Source organism: Rhododendron vialii, chromosome 4a (assembly GCF_030253575.1).
Source record: "Rhododendron vialii isolate Sample 1 chromosome 4a, ASM3025357v1".
In the NCBI taxonomy this organism is placed as follows: Eukaryota; Viridiplantae; Streptophyta; class Magnoliopsida; order Ericales; family Ericaceae; genus Rhododendron; species Rhododendron vialii.
In genome coordinates this window covers 13,031,401-13,045,451 of record NC_080560.1, presented here as the reverse complement: position 1 = coordinate 13,045,451, position 14,051 = coordinate 13,031,401, and positions in this window count along the sequence as shown.

Genomic DNA, 14,051 nt, shown 5'->3' with positions numbered 1-14,051 from the left:
TGAATGTCATACTTGCTCGATTTGAAATTTATTTTTGAGATCATTTTGGGTCGGCTGAGTTGTGTTGACATGTAGCAAAGTAGAAATTGCTTTATCATTTTGGTGTTTGCCGAGCTTGAACAATGCATAATAATAGAGCCGAGCCTGTGGCACATTAGATGTGTTGATGTGAAGAGTTGCCGAGCCCTGGCTAATGGTAGTAGTTATCCTGTAGCCCCCACTTTGGTTTGGGTTCGGCCTAATTGTAGGAATGCTTGTCCAATTGTTTAAGTTACTAGCTGTAGGTATTGCCGAGCTTGAACCAAAGTAGAGTAATAGAATAAAGTTTTTGCTGAGCGCGTGTGTTGGTATCGGCCAGTTGCTAGTATAGTTGATACTGCGATTGGTCGCCGAAGTTGTGGAGGATACACAACCATTGTTTGGGGCTCGGTTAATTTGTCAGCCCTTAGTCTGTAAGTGTTTAATGTTTGTGGGTGGTTTGCTCACCAAAGCGTGAGTGTAACCTGGCTGTAGCCGACCATAGTGTCTTGCTAAGCCAAACTCGAGCCCAAATTCCAGCCATATTGTGTGTTTCTGGGCTCAGTGGACCTGATGTCTGTTTTTGCTTCTTTTGGGCAGCAATAGTGGCCGAAGCGGAGGCATTAGAGCCGTTTGTGGGTGTGACCGAGGTCATCGTTTGTGTTTGGCCAAGTAGCCGAGGTAGAATATAAATTAAATGGAAAGGATTTTGAACTGTAAATGACTGCCAGATAAAATTTCTTTTGATTCCACAAATTTTGAAGTATAGGGGAAAATGTAAAAACATGGGCCGAAGCCAACAAAGAACAAATGGATAGGCAGTGGCCGAACATGAGGCACACTATTGGAATTCCGGCTACATGTATGCCTTCTTGAGGTTCTGTGCATTCCAGGGGTTAGTTAGAACGTGCCCATTCATGTCTTCCAGCACGTAGGCACCTTCACCAGCTATTTTGACAATACGAAAGGGACCCTCCCAGTTGGGTTTGAATTTCTGCTTCTTGCTAGCTTGCACCACCTTTCGCCAAACCAAGTCGTCTGGTTTGAAGGTCTTGGTTCGAACACTTCGGTTGTAGCCTCTTGCCACTTGTTGTTGGTATTTGGCGAGCTTTAACTGAGCGTCGTCGCGTTTTTCCTCTGCTAAAATCAATTCTTGTTCCACTGCATCTTCATTGGCCTTTGGATCGAAATGTTCTGTCCTCAAAGTGGGGAACTTGGATTCTAGTGGGATAACTGCCTCTATGCCAAATGCCATTGAAAAGGGAGTTTGGCCGGTTGAGCGCCGGGGTGTAGAACGGTAAGCTCAGAGGACACGTGGTAATTCTTCAGCCCATTTTCCTCTCTTGGAGTTCAGTCGTCGCTTGATCCTAGCGCAGACGGTCTTGTTTGTAGCCTCGGCTTGTCCGTTCCCTTGGGGGTATGCTGGTGTGGAGTTGAAGAAGCGTATCCCAAATTCCTCACAGAGGCTGGTCAGGTCTTTACCGATAAATTGGCTTCCATTGTCTGATACGATGGCGTATGGAACTCCAAATCTTGTAACAATGTTACGCCAGACAAATCTGCGAACGTCAGCTTCTGCGATTGTCACAAGTGGTTCGGCCTCTACCCATTTGGGGAAGTAGTCCGTTGCTGTGATTAAGAACTTGAATCCTCCTGGAGCTGTTGGTAGTTTTCCGACAATGTCGAGCCCCCATTGTACAAAGGGCCAAGGGCTGGTAATAGGGGAGAGGTTCTTGGCGGGTTGCTTTGGTATAGGTGAAAACAGCTGGCAAGGTCGGCATTTGCGGACAACTTCTTCGCAGTCTTTCTTCATGTTCTTCCAGAAGTAGCCTTGGCTCATGGCACGTTGACAGAGGGAGCAACCGCCGGAGTGACATCCGCAGCTGCCTGAATGAAGTTCTGTCAGAATTGCGGGCACTTGGGTGGGGTGGACAACGAGGAGATACGGTCCGGAGATGGATTTCCTGTATAATTGGCTGCTTTCAGAAAGCCAGTAGTAAGCGGCCTTGTTTCTCACACGGTGAGCCTCCTTCTTGTCTGTGGGCAGGGTGTCGTGCTTTAGAAACGTAACGATCTCATCCATCCAGCTGGGACCGAGTTCAACGTTGAGTACCTCTGGAGTGGGCTTAAAAGACGGACGGCCAATGCTGCCAAAGTTGATGGTTCTGAATTCTGAGGCTGTGGATGCCGATGCGAGGCCAGCAAGTGCGTCCGCGTGTGCGTTGTGCTCTCGGTTGATCTGTTCGATGCTGAAATTGTGAAACTGAGAGATGAGCTCAGCTGTCGTGGCTTGGTATTTCAACATTCGAGGGTCCCGAGCTTCATAGTCACCGAGTACTTGATTGACGATGAGTTGGGAGTCGCAGTAGACAACAAGGTTGGTGGCTTCTATTGCGATGGCTGAGCGTAAGCCAGCAAGGAGGGCTTCATATTCAGCTTCGTTGTTTGTGGCGAGGAAGTCGATGCTGATAGCACTTTCGTGTATTGTTCCACAGGGGGATACTAGGACGACCCCGGCCCCTGCTCCGTTGCTGTTTGACACTCCGTCAACATGTAGACGCCATATGTCGCCTTGGAAAAGGTGCCAAGTTTTCGGAGACAATTGATGCTCGGCAACGGTTTGTGTTGGGATGGGTGTGTTGAGGAGTTCAGTGTCTTGTGGTGTAAGCTCAGCAATGAAGTCCGCAAGGACTTGTCCTTTGATCGCCGTTCGTGGTTCGAAACGGATATCAAAGTTTGCTAGCTCAACTGCCCACTTGGAGACCCTGTTAGACAGATCTGCCTTTCGAAAGAGAGCTTTGAGGGGGTGTTCAGTTAAGACGGTGATAGAGTGTGATTGGAAGTAGGGCAGAAGTTTCCTAGCCGCTGAGACGAGCGCAAGGGCCAATTTTTCAAGTGGGAGGTAACGAGTTTGAGCTGGAAGGAGTGTTTTGCTTGTGAAGTAGATGAGCTTGTCTTCGGCGCCTTCCCGCCGTACAAGTGCAGAACTGGTTGCGTGAGCGGATACGGCGAGGTAGAGATATAATGTTTCGAACTCCTTCGGTTTTTCCATCAGCGGGGCCGAATTTAGGTAGTTCTTTAGTTCGGCAAAGGCTGCTTCACAATCCGGGGTCCATTCAAAGATGCGTCGGCTTTTCCCTTTCAAGGCGTGGAAGAATGCGTGGCATTTGTCTGAGGATTTGCTGATGAATCGGTTGAGAGCCGCTGCCATCCCAGTGAGCCTTTGAACTTCCTTGATCGTCCTTGGTGGCCACAAATCTTGAACAGCCTTGATTTGGTTGGGGTCGGCCTCGATACCTCTTCGGGTGACAAGGTGTCCGAGAAATTTCCCAGCGCTTACCCCGAAAGCGCACTTTTCAGGATTCAGCCGTAGCTTGTGTAGCTTGAGGATTTCAAAAACTTCGGCCAAGTCTCGCAGGTGGTTGGATTCCTTCTTGCTTTTGATTACCAGGTCATCAATGTAAGCCTCCACGGTATGGCCGATTTGGTCGTCCAACATCTTGAATATAGCTCTGTTGAACGTTGCCCCTGAATTCTTGAGTCCAAAGGGCATGACGCGGTAGCAAAATATTCCATACGGCGTGATGAAAGCAGTTTTCTCCATGTCGTCGGGGTCCATGGCAATTTGGTGGTAGCCACGGTAGGCGTCCAGAAAGCTGAGCCAAGCATGGCCTGCCGTTGCGTCCACAAGTTGATCAATCTTCGGCAGTGGGAACCAATCCTTTGGACAAGCGTTGTTGAGATTGGTATAATCCACGCAAACTCGCCATTTGCCATTTTTCTTTTTAACGACCACAGTGTTGGATAGCCATGTCGGGTATTGTACTTCTTGGATGGCGTTGGCCGCTAGCAGACGCTTGACTTCTTCGACGACGGCGTCGGCGTGTTCGGCTGCAGATCGCCGTGCCTTCTGGATGACAGGTTTAGCGTCCTTCTTGATGTTGAGGGAGTGACTGATGAATTTCGGGTCGACCCCAGGCATTTCGTTGGGGGTCCAAGCAAAGACTTCGACATTTTTCTTGAGGTATTGGAACATTTCTTCGCCGTCAACCTCACTGATGGAAGAGCTGATGAGGAAGAATCGGGAGCCATCCTCGTTGATTGGCATCTGGACGAGGTCTTCCTCTGCTTTGTCTTCTGCTTTTTGGCCGACGTCGTCGGTTACTGCCATGTCGGGGACTTCAACCCATTGTACTTGTTTGGCTTTGGCAGAGTTGTGGACGGCAGAGACATAGCACTTTTTGGAGGCCACTTGGTCACCCCACAAATCTTCCTGTCTTCCTGTGGCGCCGATGAAGCGGACGACCTGGTGGTAGGTAGAAGCAATGGCTTGCATTTCATGGAGCCAGGTTCGGCCAAGGATGGCGTTGTATGGGCTTGGTGCGTTGACGACGATGAATTCGACGGTCAGAGTTTTTGAGCCAACGACGACTGGGAGGAAGATTCGGCCAAGCGGCCAGACGGGTGCGCCGTTGAAGCCGATGAGGGGTACGTCGGTAGGTTGTAGGGCTGACTCAGGTAGATCCAACTTTTTGAAAAGGTCGTAGTACATGACCTCTGCTGAACTTCCTTGATAGACAAGAATGCGTTTGACATCATGCATTCTAATTTGGACGGTTACGACGAGAGCGTCGGAGTGTGGTGTTTGCACACGTTCAAGATCGCGCTCGGTAAAAGTGATCGTCCATTTGGGCAACTCTTCTGTTCGTGGACGTTTAGATCCAGGTCCTACTGCAAGTACCTGCCGGGAAGTTGATGCGCGACTGAGGTCGGCTTGAAGAGTTGATTCAAATTCCTTTGACACTGGGCCATGGATAACGTGTATCAGTGGGCGCTGTTCATTGGGGTTGGGATTTGTCTGACGGGCGGGAGTTTTTGATCGGTCAATGTATTGATCGAGATGGCCTTGGGCTGGCAAACGTTCCAACAGCGCCTTGTACGGAGCACATGTCGTTGTGTAGTGGCCGAGCTCATTGTGATACGAGCACTTCTTCCTCGGATTCTGGTCAACTTGGCCGTTGTCTGTGCCAAGCTTGCCCGTCGGCCACTCAAACCACGGTTGCCTCATTATCTCTTTCAGAAAAGACCAAATTGGTTCCTTGAAGTGGGTGGTTTCGGCCACGTAGTCGTGCTCCTTTGGCTGGCGTTTCTTCCCTTCCTTGATGTTGTTGACGTGTTTCTTTGGCTGGGATTGTTGAGTTGCGATTGGTGTCTGCAGCTGAGGGGCTGTCGTCGGTTGGCAGGCTATTGAATTGGGGATCCCCTGAGCGGCTCGGTCTGCGTAGAACTCTTCAAGGGCACAAAATCGTTCTACGACACGCATCAACTCTCCCATGCCGTGCGGAGGTCGAATAGCCAGTTCGTCGAGTATTTTACTCCCAGATTCCAACCCATTTTTGAAGGTACGGGCGGCCCAGTACTCGTCGATTCCGGTAATTTCATTGAAAAGTTGCCAGTAGCGCTCTGCGTAGTGCCTGAGCGTTTCATTTGGGAGCTTCCTCATCTGGGTCAAGGACTCAGGCTCCTTCGCTATTCTGTTACTTGTGATAAAGCGGGTGTTGAAGGCGCGTTCGAGGTCAGCCAGGTTCCGTATGGATCCAGCAGGCAATTTGTTGAACCACTGGAGTCCAAGAGAGCCAAGGCTGGATGGGAATGCTTTGCATTTGATTTCAGCCTTCGTAGTGCACAGCTCGATGGTTTGGCAAAAGTGAATGAGGTGAGTGTAAGCTTCGCAGCTGCTTGGGTCAAACTTCGTGAATTTTGGTAGGTGGAAATTGGGTTCGGCGATGGTGTTGATGATGTGGGAGGTGAAGGGTGAGATACCAAGGTCCTTTAGTTGCCGTTCAAATCCAAGACGCGGTGGTTTGCCTAGCTCGTCCGTGCGCGGCCTCTTTGGGTGCTTCTCTCTTTCTGATGTTTTCTCGCGTACTCGGCTGCGAAGCTTGTCCCGCAGGTCCGTTGTTTCCCTACGGGGGTGGTCGACGGACTTCTCTTTGTTGCAATAGGTTCTGTTCCCATTCTCCACCCCTTCGATCCGTATGCCTTTGCCATTCCGCCGAACATCGTTCTCATTATCCAAGTTTTCTGGTGGTATCCCCCCGAGGCGTTCAGAGACATGGCGCCTGGTTTCGACGGAGTCTCGGCTTCGGCGTGAGGCCGTTGTGCGAGAGAACTCCGCGCGACCAGTTGAGTACGTGCTCGTGAATGATTCGGTGTCCCTTGTGCGGGTTCGCTCGTGGTGGGGTCTCGAGTGGTGTGTACCAGATGTTGCAGGTCGTTTGTAGAGGATGATTTCCCTGGCGTCCCCTTTTTCTGGCGTAAACCCAAGGCGGTCTTTGACGGAGACGCGGTGGCCCGCCTCGTTGGGGTGGTCTCGAGGCGACGGAGGAGGGGGAGGAGAATTTCTTCGCTTCCGTCGTCCGCCTCCGGTAGATCTGGAGGCGGCTGGGGTTGCGTCCTGTATATGTTGCTTCATCTGGGCCACTTCCGCTCTTAGCGCTGCAAGTTCGTTGTCCCTTTCGTCGTCTCGTCGTTGCAGAAGGCGGATGTAGGCCGTTGTTATGTCGTCTGCGGCCGGAGAAAGCCCAGAATCTGGGGGGAGTGAGATGGACATGTGCCTTTCTGAAAACGGTGGGAGGATTGCGTTTCCACTGGTGTCTTTGGCCCCCGAAACGGAAACGTTTTGTGGATCTCCGCCCATCGCTGTTGAGTTTTTGACCGTCTTTTTAAGAGGAAGGTGGTTTGGAAGAGAGTTTGAGTCGTTTGGATCAGAGGCTGAGAAGGTTTCACGTCGGGTTCACCAATTGTGTGGCCCGTCTCTTCCGGCCCGAGTCCTTCCTTCGTTGGTTCAGTGGTCTCCTAGTCTTCTCCACGCAGCCTGCACAATGAGCGCCCGACTAAAGACCAGGCCGGGGGTTGTCCCGGCAAGGCCCTCCGGCGTGAGGATAAGTAATGTGCAGAGAGAGTAGGCAGAAGATTATGAGAGTGAGTATGTGGTAGCCAGTACCTCTTTAGGGTTTCCACTGCTAGGTATTTATAGAGCTCCTTCACTTGCTCTCCAAGCACCAGCACGTGTCTTGCGCGGGTCAGGCAGTGTCATCATGGCGTCACCAAATAGATCTGGTAACCGTTTTTAGGGCTGAGCTGGCACACCCATGTGCGCTCATGATCATCTTCTGTTATAACCGCTTTTACACGTGGAAAGACATGCAAATCAGCGGCTAGCCGTGGTCGGCAGTGGCCTTGCTCTGCGGGTGGCCAAACACGCCATTGCCGATCGGGCACATGATTGACAGGAGAGGACAGTCACAAATGACCCGCCGTGGAAGGTGGCCGAGAACGAGCTGACCTGCTAACGAGTCCGTGGCAAAAGAAATGGTCGACGTAGGACAGGGACGGGAGCCGTGCTTAAGGTTCCTGCTCGGCACGGCACGGGCTCGGTCGTTACATTGCGAACTCATGTTCGGCCTGCTACAGTTTGTAATATTTTTTTCGTTTGTAATTTTCTAGTTGCAGTGTTTACTGCGATCTCCAGAGCATTTGCCAATGGTGAAGATCGGTGTAGCAATATCTCACTTTGAGGTGTCAAATTCGGGTTGAACTCGGATGTTACATGAGCTACCGGTTTTCAAGTGCTGCGTGAGCTGCCGGTTTGAATCCATGGTAAAACACTCGGGAAGATCAAGATTACAAATATGCGTGGGTTCATGATTTTTCTCATCCTACTACTACTTGCTTAGGACTGGCGAGTGTGTAAGTCCATTGTCTAGCATTGGTGTCCGACTCGTATCATTTTCCTGTTGGTTATTTGGTTAAAGCACTGCTATACCCTATCCGAGCCCTTGTTTTGTTAGCGGTACTACACCCACAGTTTAGTTTTATCGCTCAACATTTCACCGTTCGTTTTGACAATCAATTGTCCGGATTTAAAAAAACTTTTCCAAAGAATAGCATCTGAACCATCCAAAACACTTTTAAATGGTAATTATTAAGAGCGGTGGAGAGAACTGTAAAAAAGTGAGCGATGGATGTAAGCTTTCTCTGTTGTTTGGCTGACCTTGACCATGATCTCAGAGTTACTTTTGCATACACCCTGTTCTTATCATCATCAAGTGTCATATGGTATTCAAAAGTGTGGAGATTCTTAAAACAAATTGCCAAATCAAATGGGTGTTTTGAATCCTTTTTTGGCCCTGTCTGTCTGTCTGTCTCATCTGGTGCAAAAAAGTTGCTGATTAAGCACAGCCATTTATTTTTCCAGCCTCCACCCTAACTACAGAAAGTGGCACCTTTTATTAAACAAATCATTTGTGAAATGCTAGTGGAAGAAAACCTTCCCATTTTTTAACTGTTTGATGAGTCGATTTCCCAAATTTATTAGATTCAATCATTGTTGCTTGTGACTACCTCCAATGCTCATTTCCCTGGCGTAATTAGTGTGAGATCAGCACTAGTATTGTTTTTCTTTCCTTATAAATATTTTGTTAAGCAATGATTTGTTCCCTCTTAAGATCACACGTTCACCTTGTCAGACCCGGGATACCTTGCATTACCAATATGTATGTAATCATATCACTGGCTTTAGCCATGCGTTTGAATAGGCTTTTGCTAATGTATTGTTTTGTAGTGGGATTTGTCAAAAGATGGAAAAAGTAATGAAAAGGAAAATAGTTTATTTAGAAAGGGCATAATAATTATCTCTACTTTCGTTGGATAATCGAGCCAAATCTTCTTTGGGCTCGTTTGTAAGCATTTATAAGGGGATTTATTAAACTTATTTGCATAAAGAAGATTAATAAAGAGTGTTCGCTAACAATCGTAGATAATTACTTATTTAACTTTTTCAGCTAATTACTCGATAACTAAAAGTGAATATTTTAAGCTATAATTCGAAGTTTTTTTTTACGTGTTTCTTTTCATTTCCATCAAGAAATCCTCGTTCCAGACATCAGAAAATGGATTGATTGAGCGGTGTTCCAAATGTGGAGGGATTCGCTATCATAATGGATTGGTGATGATTCTGAGAAGGATTTCCATCACCAAGTTTCCCACAAGAGGGGAAAAGTTTTGAAAGTGCTCCTCCAGTGCTCCAGGTCAAGTCCTTCTCATCACATATTGGTGCGAATTCCGCCGCAAAATTTTGTGTCTTTCACACCAATATAGTGAGAAAAGGCTTTGGTGCACCCTCACTAAAGCACTCTAGGAACAATGAATAATCATTCCACTTATGGATAACTCACATCTTGTACCCCAATTTTTTGTCGTATTTCTGCAGTGGATTGCTAATCTGTTGTTGAGTTTTTTTGGACCTAATTTGACCAATAGGCTCGGACACCAAACCGCTCTTGCCCGCCCATTTTGTCTAAGGGTTTGAAACCCCCACTTTCCATGTGCTCTAATGACATTGATATTTTATTTACCTTTATAATTTTGCAGATATCGATTTGCAACTCATCCATGCTGTTATTGGACATTAGTATTATATGAACAATATTTATCTTAACAACTATGCACGTTCAGAGTTTGACCATCCATTGTTGTAAAGAAATACGATTTAACTAAACAGATGTCTGATCAACTTGACTATTTGCATGGATGATTTTGCACCTAGGCTTTCAAATTGAATGGTCCAGGTCGTTGAATGGCATTGTGGTGGATTCCATTATGATTCCTTTCTCTCACTCTCACTGGTTTGATAGGAACAACATAACTTTTGGTGTAAATAGAATTTACTTATATTTTAGCAAGTTAGTTCGGTGGTGGAAGCTTAAATTCTGTTGGACAAGGCCCAAGTTCGAGTCTTCGTCGTCCTTTATGAGCTTAAACATACTCGTAATACTATCCACGCATGGTGGAATTCTAGTTTCGTACCCGATGTAGGTACGATGGGATCCCTTACATATTTTGGAGTAGTATATATGACAGAACAATACTCTTTTTTTTTGAAAGGCAAAAAAAATTTATTATTGTTACAAAGATTAATAGGACAATAAGTGAAGACATCATATCCCAAACTCGAGACCTATACAAGAGCTACAATTTCATGTGTTGCATTTTTGTAAGATTTTGCATTTATTTTCATAATTAAGGTGAGAATGTTAGAGGTGTTTAGGAGCCTACGTTCTTGATCATTTAATAAGGTAAGGGTGAATGAAATTAATCATTCCTTCAAGTGCAATAAGAGTATCAAAAGATCACCATCTTATTTGGACGTAGCATCAAAATATTCGGATCTCTATTATTTTCCGTGCACAATCCTTCAAACTTTAAAGTACCACTAGAGGCCAATGTAGCCATGTTAACGTTTGTAGTTTTATCATCGATTCGAAAATTTGATTTTAACCGTTCATTTTATAGGATTTTTTGTTAAGTTTACGTTGATCGAGCATAGGTAACTAGGTAACCAAAATACATTGTTCTCAAAAGAGTGAACAACAAATGTGATTTTGGAATCGTACTTCAAAACCAATTACACTCCACCACGTACGTAAAAATCAATATTTGATAGACTTAATCTTGTTTTTTCAAAAGTTGTCAATCTCTTCAATATGAACCGTTCGGATCGTTTTTTTTTTTTTTTGAGTTGAGGATGAACTCTGTCTTGAATGTACACCGGGCCACCCAGTCCTAGCTCATAGTAGTCTAATTATAGTACTGCACGTAAAATAGAAGCTTTCCATGGATAGGGTGTAGTAGGTCTAGTGGGTTTACTTTTCTATCTTTTCCTTGTCCCTCTCAACTCTTGGAAAGGCAAAATTCCATGTTGTGGTCTGATATGTATGTAGTGTTTGCAGTGGAATCGCACCTTTTTGACCCTTAACCTCATTGGCCTAATTGCATTTGTCTTTGAAACTTTAAATTAAAGCACAGAGTTTTGAAGCTTTTGGGCAACAATTTTATTCCAATGAGATCACTTCTAACTTCTTCTCTTTTTCAAGTTTTGATCGGGACCACTTGTAACACAAACAAACACTAAAGAAAACAAGACTCGCCGGAACATTGCCAAAACTTCGGTCTTCAAGGGTGTCCATTTTGTCTGAACTTCGCCAGAATGTCCACCGGACGTCTTGATGAGGAACCACCCACAACAGTACCGAGAAGGAGACTATTGAGGGGGTAGAATTTCTATATTTTGGTTTTAAAAAGGAGGGCAAGATCCGTTGATTATCACAATACAACTGAACTGAGATATTAGAAGGAGCTACATCTCGTATAATAAGATCATCAACTACCGCGCGTACCGAACTATTTAAGAAAAAACCAACAAGATATATGCATTACAACCACATAAACTAAACAAGAACTGATCCCATAACCTCGTAGGCTCGTAGCTAAGGGTAATTACTGCTCAAGAATCGTGAGTAACTAGTGATCTTCGGATCAACTTTCATTATCTCTGCTATTCCTATCAAAGGAGGGAGAAAAAATAAAAAATCCTCTTCTTTTCATTGTTTGTAGTTTGTCACTGCCTTTAAAGTTCGCTTTAATGGTATTTTTTCAATTAGACGGAATCTTCAACAATAACAAAAGCGAGGAGGATTTTGGCTTATCAGGCTACGGAAAAGATACTTTCAAATTCAGAGAAACCTAAAAAAAAAAAAAGAAAAGAAAAGAAAAAAGAGAGGCGATGCTGAGTCCTTTTTTCGCAAACAAACAAAGATAGAACTACGTGCATTTGACACGTAATTGATCTTGAAGTAATATAATTTGCATCTTTCCTGACCAAATCTCCTCTAAAAAGAAAACCCTTCTTTCAATTCAATGTGGATTTTCCATTTTATTTGACAAGCTTATAGAATAAATGCGCGTTAATTAAGTAGTGCTATTAAAAAAAAAGGGGGGGTAACAAAAAAAAAAAAAAAAACTTATAAGCTGGTGCCAAATGAAAATGTTCCATTCCTTGAGCCAATGACTGACTGGCTCTCCATAAAAAAAGATGGGTACATCATTTCACCTTTGGTCATGAGATTTCACTTTAATTATTCTTGATACTATAATTTGTTGGGGAAAATGCGGTACTTTCGGCAAATTCCAGAATACAAATTCCATCAAATTTGATAGACGAATAACAAATACAAATTGCATGTACAGAATATGAAAAATACAGAAGTATGTAACACCAAACTGAGCCCTGAATCAGTCTCCTTAAAACAGATTCACCGCCTCACCGTTGATATTGGAGGTTGACCGGCGTCTGTCTCCCAGGATAGAACAGTTAGATCACGACTATTGGAACACCACTGAAAAGCCGCCTTGGCGAACTGAATGCTACATCTGTCTCTCTCTCACACAAGAACAATATCAGAGTGGATTCATGTATACTTGAACTCGTGAGTCACTTCTGAAAACAAGATGTTGAATATATATACACCTTAGGTAGCCCTTTGTAACAGTTTGGAATTCAATTTCAGCCTTGAATGAGGAAATTCAATACACGAAACTGCTGAAATGAATTGGTGATACAATTCTGCCATAAACCATAATGGGGACAATAACTGGCTGGAAATTAGAGGGTCTCATCCAGATACAATGAACCGGAAAGAGGGACCCTTCGATTGCCTTGATGACCCTCTGTGTGCCCCAATTTCCATTCGCTAATCTAGAAATTTTTCCAACATGATTTATTTTAATGATTAACCTTGAAAATTACAAATCATTTTCATTTTAATGTTAGTCCCGTAGTCATCTTCTGTTAAGTAATTTCAAAGTTAATTTTCATCTTCGTGCAAGAAACATTATCAGTTTTTGTTACCAATTTATCTGCTTTTATAAGAATTCAGAATCTACGACCTACGTTAATTAGAACTACAAATATAATCTATAAGTTATCTCCACAACTAGGCAAACACCCCGGCTCTGTTTAATTAGTATAAAAAATTGGTCTAGAGTCCACTATAAAAAACTTGTAATGCAGTTAGTCCACTTCTAATGTTTGTTAGTACTTGTCAATATAACCGTCTAGAAAAGCTATTCCCAAAAAATAAATTAAGTTAAAGAAAATTTACTTTTACAATGGATTAATGGATAAGAAATTATTGTATAAATAATGATTTCTGCGAAAGCTTCTACTTTCGCATGAAAAATTTTAAGAAAAATCTAATTCTAATGGGAAGGTTAGAGATGTCAGCCCCACAACTTTTACGAGCGCATAAAAAATGCAGAAAAGTAAACCATTTTTTTTTTTTAGATTTTTCTCAAGTGGACAAAACCCAATGGATCAGTATTGTCTTTCTCAACTCAAAGATGCTGATGGATAACAAATCGAAGGCAAGAATCATCAACATTATATGGGAGAAGGGTTTTTGAATCTTATCTCTCTATAAATCCAAATCATTGATTTGCTCCATAAATCCTACGGCTCTCTCTTCCTCTCTCTCAAACAATATTAATTGCACAATTGCTAATAATTAGATCTCACGTTGCGGGCAAACCCTAGTAATCAATAAGCAATCAAACAACTTAAACACTTAACACACTACTTTCCATTACAGTAATAAGCTATTGGAAGAGTCCCCATCAAGAGTGATATGGAAGCCACACACACTTTCCTAACAACTTTTCCGCGGCCACCATGTGGCCGACGGTGCTCCAGAAACAAGTAATAATTTCCCCCGATTAGCTCCTGATTCTTAAATTCTCATCCAAAAGAAGAAGAGAGTGGAGAGTGATGTAGGGGTTTAGTGGTGCCGTTTGTCAGATGACACTGGAGTATACATATAGAACATAATCCAGCATCTAGTGGAATACTACATTGGTAGACAATTTAACTTTATACCTGGATCGAATTTGGCATACAAAAGTTAAATACTTATGTTGTTAAACAAAACTATATTTTAATGGGTCATCTCACCTCACGTAAGCGTGTAAAACAGTTATGGAAGGAACTGTAGAGATTAATTAATTTGAGGTGCTTGCAAGTTTGACCCGAGACATCTTATATTACCAAAAAAAAGAACACTATATTTTAATGTTACCCTCGCTTCAGAGTAGTTATTCAAATCTTGCCATGGAGATTGATCGGAGCCCATATAATT